Raw genomic sequence first — 10,898 nt, forward strand, 5'->3', positions numbered from 1 at the left:
TATTTTTTATCATTCTTAATAAGGTGGAATTAGTAAAATGACGCAAATTTTAAGAGTTTTGGAAAAAATTAAGTTCTCCCAATGAATTAATTCAAGAAATCAAAAAGATTTTGTCATTCATTTCTCCCAGAGTGGAAGAAATTATTCTTCTTTTATCATTTAGTACATTTGTCTAAACAAGCTACCACGATTTACCTTAAATTTGAAAATTTTAGGCTGCACCCCCCTTAAATCCGCCACTGAAATGAGAGTTGTTATAACGTACGTTAACCTAACTTAATAGGAATGCTATCAATTTGTATTTCTAAATTCAAATTTGGATTAGACGTAGTTCTGTCACTCTTGATTTTAAAACAAATCCTGTTTTAAAATGCATTCCAATTTACTCTCAGTACATGTAATTCATTTTTTTAAAAAATCAAAATGAAATATTACAGATACAAACTATATAAAAGATAGGCCTAATTTGAATTATCACAACCTGTTGACGCACAATTGTATAAACAATTTCCATCGCCTAGGATTTTAATAACTCAATAGTCATTCTCTCTCTCTCTCTCTCTCTCTCTCTCTCTCTCTCTCTCTCTCATTTTCTCATTTTTTTAGTGAATCCAAAGGGGGCGGGAGAATAACCCCCTTAACCCCCCTCTAGATCCGCCACTGGATGTTAGCAATGAGTTTGCTGGAAAGAGTTTTACTACCTGGTCATCCATGTGTAAACTTGTATGGATCAGTGTAGTTAATTAGCTTTTCTTCTTCTCAGTTTCTGTGTGTTATAAACTAAAATTTAAAGAATTAAAAAAAAAAAACCCACCCGTTGAATCTAACTACTCAACTCCAAGTGATCCCCAATACACAGAACAACAGAGTAAACATACGAAGGTAGTAAATATCTAAAAACTCCGCCAACACTCAAGATAAAAAAACCCAATATTTAACCTTTCGAGATTTATGTGTGTGGAAATCACAAATCCCAGTTCTGCATGGTCTTTTTATTCATTATAATTTAAGTCAGATGCAATCTAAACTAATATCACCCAAAGTGATACGAAATGTACACCCTGGTCCACAGGAACCGGTAAATGTGTATGTAAAATGATAATAGCAGGGGTTTACACCCTATCACCATAATAAAAATCACAAGGAATGAAACAAGTTTTTACTAATATTAAGATTCTAAATAGCTATAAAATTCTGATTTAATCGCCAGCCACCCCAAAATTCTTTTTGATACAGTAATTTCAATTTCTATGAATATCAATAGCCAGGAATGTTCTCCGTGACCACTATTTGTTTATCCTGATGACCGTAACCAGCGTCACTTCCGGTAACCTGGACTATCATGCTTGGTTTTTACATTAATCGAATTAAATTATATGAACCTTTTTTCGTGTTTTAAAAACATATATGTTTGATATAACTGCATCACAATTTTCAAAGGTACCTAATTATTTATCTGCTCATCAGTTTAAGATGTTAGATTGTAAAAGATTACTTAATCATTTTCCCATTGAAAATATTCCGTTTACGTCCCTTCTGACAGCTATCGTGCACCTGTAAGCGGAAACCCCACCCCCTAATGCAGTGTTATCTACAAGCCATGGTCGTGATAATTGGCCTGTTTGTCGATTAAAGATGTTCACACTGGAATTTGGAGTACTGTCAATTTTGTGGGAAGTGTATTATTAATTTCTACATTGAATGAGAATTAGGAAATTAAAAAGAAAACAAAAAAAAAAAAAACAAAAAAAAAAAACCAACACTAGCGTCATACATATAATGCTTGTTATTGAGCCACAGTGTTTTAAACTTTACCTTTTTGCACTTAGAATTTACTCAAGATTTATTCGTTTAAACTTGATTTGTCTGTTGGTGTCAACACAACATAAGCAACACAAATCAATAATTATATAAAATTATATAAAATAGATACATGATCATGCTGTCTTACACTATAGATACAAGAAAACTCATTGACGTAAAATTCGGCCGCAACTACTTGGTAACTATTAAAACTATGTAAAATGAAATATTGAAGATAACGAACAGTGATCAATTTCATAAATACAATAAAGAATACGAAATTAAAAGTAGGCTAAACACGGACCCCTAGGACTATCACAGGTGGTATCAGGTGTCCGGGATAAGCAGTGCCCATGCTAACTATCAAAACTATGTAGAACAAACCATTTAGAAACCTTCAAGTTTTCATATCGAAGCTTATTTTTCCATACATTAGTCATTCACTATAGTTCATTCTGGCAGGCTGGGGGCATTGTTCACATTTGAGACAATATCCCATTGCATTAAATAATTTCCAATTGTAGTAAGTAGCTTCCATCTCTAAAGAAATAAAAATAGCTAACGCATATGTAGAATGCATCTAAGTATGAAAAATATTACAGTAAACCATTGCATTAAAGGAGAAGGCAACCCCAAAAAACTTTACATGATAAATGATAGGAGTAATTATATGATAAATATATAAAGCAGAGGGCTTCGCATGTGTTATTGAATCACTGAATACCGAAGTCCATAAAGGGAAAAATGTTGAACTGTTTAGATTATAAACAATATTTTTGCCCTTGCAACTCATTTTGTGAAGAATTGATGTGTGGGTTAAGGTAAGTTTTCTTTATACTTCCCAATTTTTATACTTTGTACTAAATGAAAGGTGAAGATAACGAACAGTGATCAATCTCATAGCTCCTTTAAGAAATACAAAATAGAAAGTTTGGCAAACATGGACCCCTGGATATACCAGAGGTGGGATCAGGTGCCTAGGAGAAGTTAATCATTCCCTGACGATCTATTTCTGTCTTTTAAAACAGTAATTCAGTGTTTCATATCGATTCTTAGGCTGTTCTTGGTACACTGATGTAGACTGCGGATTACGCCGTTTACCTGATCAAGACATAGAATTCACGGCGGGTGTGACCGGTCGACAGGGGATGCTTACTCCTCCTAGGAAACTGATCCCACCTCTGGTGTGTCCAGGAGTCCTTTATATTTCCAACTATCTATTTTGTATTCCTTATGGGATTTGTGAGATTGATCACTGTTCATTATCTTCGCATTTCTAATAACACTTGCCATAAGTCGTTTAGCAATAGCAACCTTTGAATACACAATGGAAAAATGCAGACAATCTCAAATCTTGTAAAGAAATGCAAAATCGAAATCTGGATGCAAATTTAGCTGTTTAAAATCTGGCGGCGTGATGCTAAATCGCTAAAATAAGATAAGGCAAAATTATCACCCCGCGAAAAAACAGCTACACGGCATTTCCTTTTTCAAGGTTTCTGTTTCTGCAATTGGTCAGCGTCCGTCGTCGTTCGGTAACAATTGAGTATAACATTGTAAACTTTTTCTTGATTACTACCCTTCCAATGCTTTTCAGTAGGAAGCATCTTTGGGACGTGTCCTTTGGGGGGGAGGGGAGGGGGCAAAAATTGATTAATTTTCAAAAATCTTTTTCTCTGAAACCGCACATCTGTTAGAAAACTAGATGCAAAGTGAAGTATGGTAGGAAGTCCTTCCCAAAATTGTAAATTTCATGATCCCCGGGGTAGAGGTTGTGATGCCAGGGCGGGGACAAACCTGGTATATAGTGGTTATGCGTAAAACATTAAAAACAACACTTCCATAATGCTATTGATGAATGGTGAAGATAAGGAACAGTGATCAAGCTCATAACTCCCATAAAGAATACAAAATAGATAGTTGGGCAAACATGGACCCCTGGACACACCAGAGGTGGGATCAGGTGCCTAGGAGGAGTATGCATCTCCTGTCGACTGGCCACACCCGTCGTGAGCCCTATATCTTGATCAGGTAAACGGAGTTATCCGTAGTCAAAATCAGTGTGCCACGAACGGTCTAACAATCGGTATGAAACACGTCAGATAGCATTTGACCCAAAGATAGGTTGTATTGGCAAACTAGATCGTTATAACGTCGATAGAATTTGCGAAATGCTGACTTTAAACGAGACTGTTAAAACCCCTCCACCATCAACTTCTTTGTCAGTAGCTTGCCTCGATTTATAAACTGACCATACGCAGAACAAGCTCTTGCGTATCGAATCAATTGAGAGGTATAAACACCACATGCAGGTGATAACGGAATATTGCAACGAATATGGGAAGTTGACGATGGAGAAGCTGAAATCATCATGTTTATCATACAGTTGAGTTGTTAGTTTGCCGTTAATATCTACTTTCAATAAAACATCAAAGTATGAAGCAGAAGTGGACGACTCTGTAGTGTCTTTTATTTCGAGTTCATAGGGATATATCGAATCGACATATGAATGAAAGTTATTATTGTTAATAGATAAAACGTCGTCGATATATCTAAATGTCGCATTGATGGCCACAGCAAGAATTTGTTTTCTTCTCACGTATAAGTTTGTGAATAATTTCTGCTTCATATGAATATAAAGACAGGTCAGCTAACAAAGGAACACAATTCGTGCCCATGGAAATTTCAACAGAATGTTGGAAGACCTGATCACCAAAGATCACGAAGATATTGTCAATGAGGAACTGTAGCATATTTTTTATGTCAACTTCAGAGTACTTGTTCGTGGAATCAGAGTGGTGTTTAACAAAGTTAGTTTTTGGATGACTGATCACTAGATATGAATATTTCCGTTTTCCATTTTTGTTGATGAAGCAACTGTCTATGATGTCAAAAAGTCTAGTCTTTAATTTATCGTGCGGAATGGTCGCGTAAAGTGTTGAAAAGTCATAGGGTTTGATGATGCTGATCTGAGAAAAGTTTTGCGATTTCAAGTTTACTAAAAGTTCTTTAAATTTTTTTAGAATCCACATTTGATTTACACTACTTCTGGCATATGTAGTCGCACAGTAAGTTTGAAGTTTCTCCTTCACAGCTGTTAATATTTTCTTGAGGAACAAAGATAGGGGCTTGGTAGAGCACTTACTGGATCCAGCGATGTATCTTTGTAATGGTGTTATGTAGTTTAGGAATCCAGTATAAGTACGGTAACTCATATTCATTCGACCCACCGACTGGGATACCAAATGTGCCTAAAACTGAAGCATGGTTTTGAAGAATTTCATCTTTTGAAAGGGCAGTTGGAGTATAAGTACGATTACGAAAAGTGGAGTTAATGCCAAATTCGTTTAAGATACAGTTGTACTAATGAGCCTTATAAACAAAGACAATGTTGTTACAAGCTTTGTCAGCTGGAACCAAAACGTATTCCTCATATAACCTATCTAATTATTTTATCACTTCTGGTTTACTAAACACAGAAGGGTAGATGGTACATACTTCTGTTTTAATATGTCTAATGAGGGATTTTAATATTCCTCGTATACTTTTAATTCATTCTGACAATGTATCAAGTTCTTTTCATGACTCCTGCACCTCAGGGTTTTAACTCTAGGACGGGTCCAAATTATTCATATAGTGTTAATGTCATATATATCATATTATGTAAAAAAAAAAATTCATCAGTATATGCACTTTCTGAGGCATTCGTGTTTTAAGAACAAGTCTTGTTTTATACTGTTGCTGAATATTAGAATTTAGCTTAGATATGCCGAACAGGATTTTGTTCTAGATTTCATAGCACTTTTGGGGCTAGTGATACTTTTGACTAGTACTCAGGTGACCGTTAAGACCTGTGGACCTCTTGTTATTTGAGTAAAGTTGAATACTTTTTACCCAATGCTTCTTTGTGACAAGTTTGGTTCAAGTGATTTAATAGTTTCGAAGTAGAAAATATGAAAAGCTTACATACGACAGACAGACAACAGACAAAGTTTGATTAGAAATGCGGTGAGGTTCATTATCAATCGGCAGATTTAGTACTTCTTCAACTATGATGCGAAACATTTTATCGTCAGCTGTGGTATTTTCACAGGATTGTTTTACAAATGATAGTATATCATCTTGAACACATTGCTTTCAACGTGAACAGTAAAGTGGAGGATGTGCTTTGCCTGTTGTTTCATGTCCCATGTGGAGACGTCACAAAATTGAGTAAACAATATGTATTTGTTTTACATAGGGGATTCCCCCTGCAATATTTGAATTTGCTATTGGCCCGCTGGGTAGGCTGAAACAGACACCGTCACATGGTTTACTGGTCACATGATCATCAAACATGTGGAGCACAGCAGGGAACCTTCTATAAAAATAAATCTTGAAAATATATGCAAAGCATGGTATAGTAATCAAGGTGCAATATGTAAACGTCTCCCTATTGTCTACTTTAATTGTTTTGCAACTGGATTTTAAACCCCAAACAACCATTTAAACGTAGACTGGAACAAGGAAGTTGTTGAAAACACGACTTAGTAATTGTTAAAATAGTTTACCAATTTTATCAGGAAACTGAATAGTTTAATCACGTAAATCATGAGAAAGTAATGAAAACATCAATCAAACTTTGGCAGCACGTATAGATTAAAGTAAAAGTTAAAAGATGTAAAAAATTTTTTTTATGTATGTTGAAAGTACATATACAGTTAAGTCAGTAACTAAGATGCTTCTTATAATTTTTGACAACGGGTAGAGGCTATCCGTATCACCAAGGTAATGCAGAGTATTTCAGGCCATTATGCTTGAAATTCAACGTGATCATAGATATTTATGAATAATGATAACTTAGTCCTGTGTATTTTTTCGGTCTCTCTTTCTGAAGCCTGTATTTGCTCATGGTTTCTAAGGTCTCTTCATTTGATCTCTAGAAACTGACAGGTGCGACCTATTCATGTTAAAAAGTGATGTCCTTAAATTGAGCTGATATTGATTGGTTTCGGTTCCCTCTCTTTGGTACAGCTTTTTGTACATATATTGTATAACGATACGTTCCCACCATTTATCAACATTGAAATTAAAACTTTCTCATAAGTCTTCAAAAGTAAATGTTGGATTGGAGATTATGACAAACGAAAGAAAGGTCCCTTTTCCAGAATTGTGACGTCATCAATAAGGGTTCAATGAAAATAGAAATTTCCCCCAAATATTTTTACCGGGTAAACTTTGTGAACAACCCACTTTAAGATTAAGATATTTGATATATTTGAACAGATAGGACTAGGAAGTGTCAGGTAACTACTGGAGTCTGAGAATTGGGTTTTTTAAGGTGATTCCCGGATAGTAGTGGACGCAATGAATCAAAATCACGTTTTATATTGTTTAGCCACTTCATCTCACTGGTTAATATTTGTGTTACCTACATATGTAAATAAGGAATCTAGATTGAAAGTGTCTGGTTGACAAGTGTTACCAGACGGTCAATATTTAACACAGCATACATGTTGTGTATGTAAACAATTAACTTCTTAACTGTTAAATATAGCCATGACAAACTAATATAAAAATGAGCTCTTGTACAGTAGAGTATAGCATGGACTTTATATTTCTACTTGTATGAAAAAGTGAAGATAACGAACCAAGTGATCAATCTCACAATTCCTATAAAGTTGATTGTTTGATTGATTGATGTTTTCCGCCACACTCAACAATGTTTCAGTTATCTGTTGGCGCCCAGTTTTTATTGGTGGAAGAGAGAACCCAGATACAATGTACCTGGGAAGAGACCACTGACCTTCCGAAAGTAAACTGGGAAACTTTCTCACTTACCGGCACGAGCGGGATTCGAACTCGCGCCGACAGAGGTGAGAGGCCGTGTGATTTTGAGCGCGATGCTCTAGCCACTCGACCACGGAGACCCCCAATTCCTATAAAGATCACAAAATTAAAAGTAGGGCAAACATGAACCGCTGGATATACCAAAGGTGGGATCAGGTGCCAAGGAGGAGTAAGCATTCGGTGTGACCGGTCACAACCGTCGTGCACGCTATATCTTGATCGAGTATAAGGTAATCCGCAGGCAAAGTCAGTGTGCGAAGAACGGACTCGATTTGTATGAAACTTGTCATACAGCTTTTTAGTCAATGACAGGTTGTATTGGTAAATCTAATCGTTATAAAAACAAAATTCACGAAATACTGACTTTGAAAGAGACTGTTGAAACATCTGTAACACCAACTTATTTGTCAGTAATCTGTCTCGATTTAACAAGAGGCCTACAGGCCTTATCGGTCACCTGAGTACTAGTGAAAAAGTATCACTACTCTCAATGGCTATGAAATCTAGAAAACATTTCCCGTTTTGAATTTCTAAGCTGATTTCTAATGTTCACCGACAGTATAAAGCAAGATATGTTCTTAAAACTTCAATGCCCTCAAAAGTGCACACACCGATAAAAGGTTTTAAATAATATAATAGGTGAATTAACATTAAAATATATGACTAATTTGGACCCATTCTAGAGTCAAAACTCTGCATTGTAAAATTCATCACTTTTTGTACATCCTTTTCTGCTATTCCTAAGTATGCATTTAGATTTTATACGGTATCAGCAAACTTACACATAAACACTATATACTAAGTTTGGCCTTCCCTTGGGTCAGAACCCCTACCTTGGGGATCATCAAATTTACAATTTTGGTAAAGGACTACCTGCTCTTTCTAAATATCCATTTAGTTTCAATTTAGTATCAATAACACTAAAGAAAATATTATTTAAGTGTTTTACACATAAACACTATATAGTAAGTTTGGCCCTGCCCTGGGGTCAGAACCCCTACCTAAGGGGTCATGAAATTTACAATTTTGGTAGAGGTCTTCCTCCTCTACATCACTATGCATTTAGTTTTTCTTAAACATGTGCGGATGTAGAGAAGAAGATTTTTGAAAATTGGCAATTTTGTGCAGTTTTTCCTCACCCCTAAGTCTCCAGGGGTGAAGAAATCCTGAAATTTACATTTTATATCCCCCTTGTCCCAAAGATGCTTCATACCAAATTTGAAAAGAATTGGAATTGTAGTTATCAAGTAAAAAGTTAAAAATTTCTATTGTTCACACATTTAATAACTGCCCATTTTAGCCCCACCCTGATACAAAAAACCCTACCCCTAGGTTTATCAAATTTACAATTTTAGTAAAGGACTATCTGCTCTTCCTAAGTTTAAGAACCTATACCTATTGTTATTGTTGTATTTTCTACTGTGTGAATCAATTTGGACATACAGATTGTTCCCGAGAAGTATAAAGTTATTCTGTTCGCCAGTTTTAATATTATCCATAAAACATTGCAATCTGGGACCATCGGGAGTCGGCAGAACTAGATTTACCGCCTGCCGTAAAATTGCCGAAGCGCCACCTAACGACTGTTTGTTAGGTTTTTATGTCTGTTCATCGCGCGATTGTGTCTGTTGATTACAATATGTGTCTATTTCATGAGAAACCGTTTATCTTGATTTTATCGTAATTTATCTGGCCAAAAACACCGTTTGTTTTGCATATCAAATCATTTGCCGTGTTTTGAGTTGTTTGTCTTGTTTTTGGTGAATTGTTCATTTTGCAAATATATAAACGTCCATTTTGCCTTTACATCTGTTCGTTTTGCTTTTATGTATATTTGTTTTGCAAAATGGTATGTTGATAATGTGTTTAATGTCATTTATTAAGTTTTTATGGTCATTGAAATTATGAGAAATGTTTGTTTTATTTTATTTGGTATTTTTCGCCCTTTTCGCCGCCTATACATGACCCTTTATTAGAACAAATGTAAAAACACTTTACGTAAGGATGTTTTGTGTCAAGTTTGGTTGAAATTGATTTAGTGGTTCTTGAGAAGAAGACTTAAAACGTATTCATCCTTTCATGAAAAATTGAAAATAACGAACAGTGATTACTCTCACAATTTCTATAAAGAATACCAAATTAAGAGTAGGACAAACACGGACCCCTGGACACACCAAAGGTGGAATTATTAGACTCCTTGCAAAAAAGCTTAGAGTCGCTAAGAAGCACTATAAAATACAAATTATGAAATAATGTCAAAAAAGGATCAGGGATATTTCATCTTTTTGATTGGTAAATGTCACCCCCCCCCCCCCCAAATGAACGTTAAACCAGCATGATGTTTCCGGGGATCTGTATTTGCCCTACTCTGAATTTTGTTTTCTTGACAGGATTTGTGAGATTGATCACTGGTTGTTATCTTCACTTTATCATATTGTTCATTGTATATTCCAAAATTGAATTCAATTTATCTATCAAACCCACTTTTCTAGACAGAAATGGGTAAGTGCATCCTTGATGGTAACATTAATAACAACTGTGCACAGGTTTAATGAAACGGCAATTTATATTTATCTTCAAACACTCTCAATATACATGTAAAATGAAAGGTTTTCTTTTTCATTATGTATTACATTAACTGAAAAGCGTCACACTTATATATTTTTTTTCTATTATACCAAACATTAAGATAATGAAATTATTTTTAAAGTTTATGGTGAGGAATTTATCAAGTTTCGTATAGGAGTGCCGGAGATGTTGTGTGTATCTGCATGTATTCTCATAATTGCCGATTTAATATCCTAGGGATTTTCAGACAATTCAAACATTTCTGCAAGATATCCTGGGACGACAATCTTTTCAATGCGTCAAGTTTCCTTAATTTGAGAAAAATAAACATGTTCATAGAGGACTTGATTTGATGGAGGACCGGTGATGCTTCACTTTAGTTCAATTTTTTTTGTTTTTGTTTTTTGTTTTGTTTTTTTGTTGGATGAGGTATTTTTATTCATTCCACGAACACAACAGAAACCAATGGACTTTATAAGATTCAAAACATAAGCCATAGTAAATAAAACATAGTAAATAAAACATAGTAAATAAAAAAAATATAAGAGAGAAGAAAGGCGGAATAGTAACAAATATCACGTTAGGTTTACAATATTACAAAAGTGCAAAATCTACGAGAAAATAATGCAAAATAAAGTATTGGTGATGCAAAGACATGCTATGAAATACATGTAAATAATGGAAGATGTTGGCGAGTG

The sequence above is a fragment of the Ostrea edulis genome, chromosome 4 (genome assembly GCF_947568905.1).
Source record: "Ostrea edulis chromosome 4, xbOstEdul1.1, whole genome shotgun sequence".
NCBI lineage: Eukaryota > Metazoa > Mollusca > Bivalvia > Ostreida > Ostreidae > Ostrea > Ostrea edulis.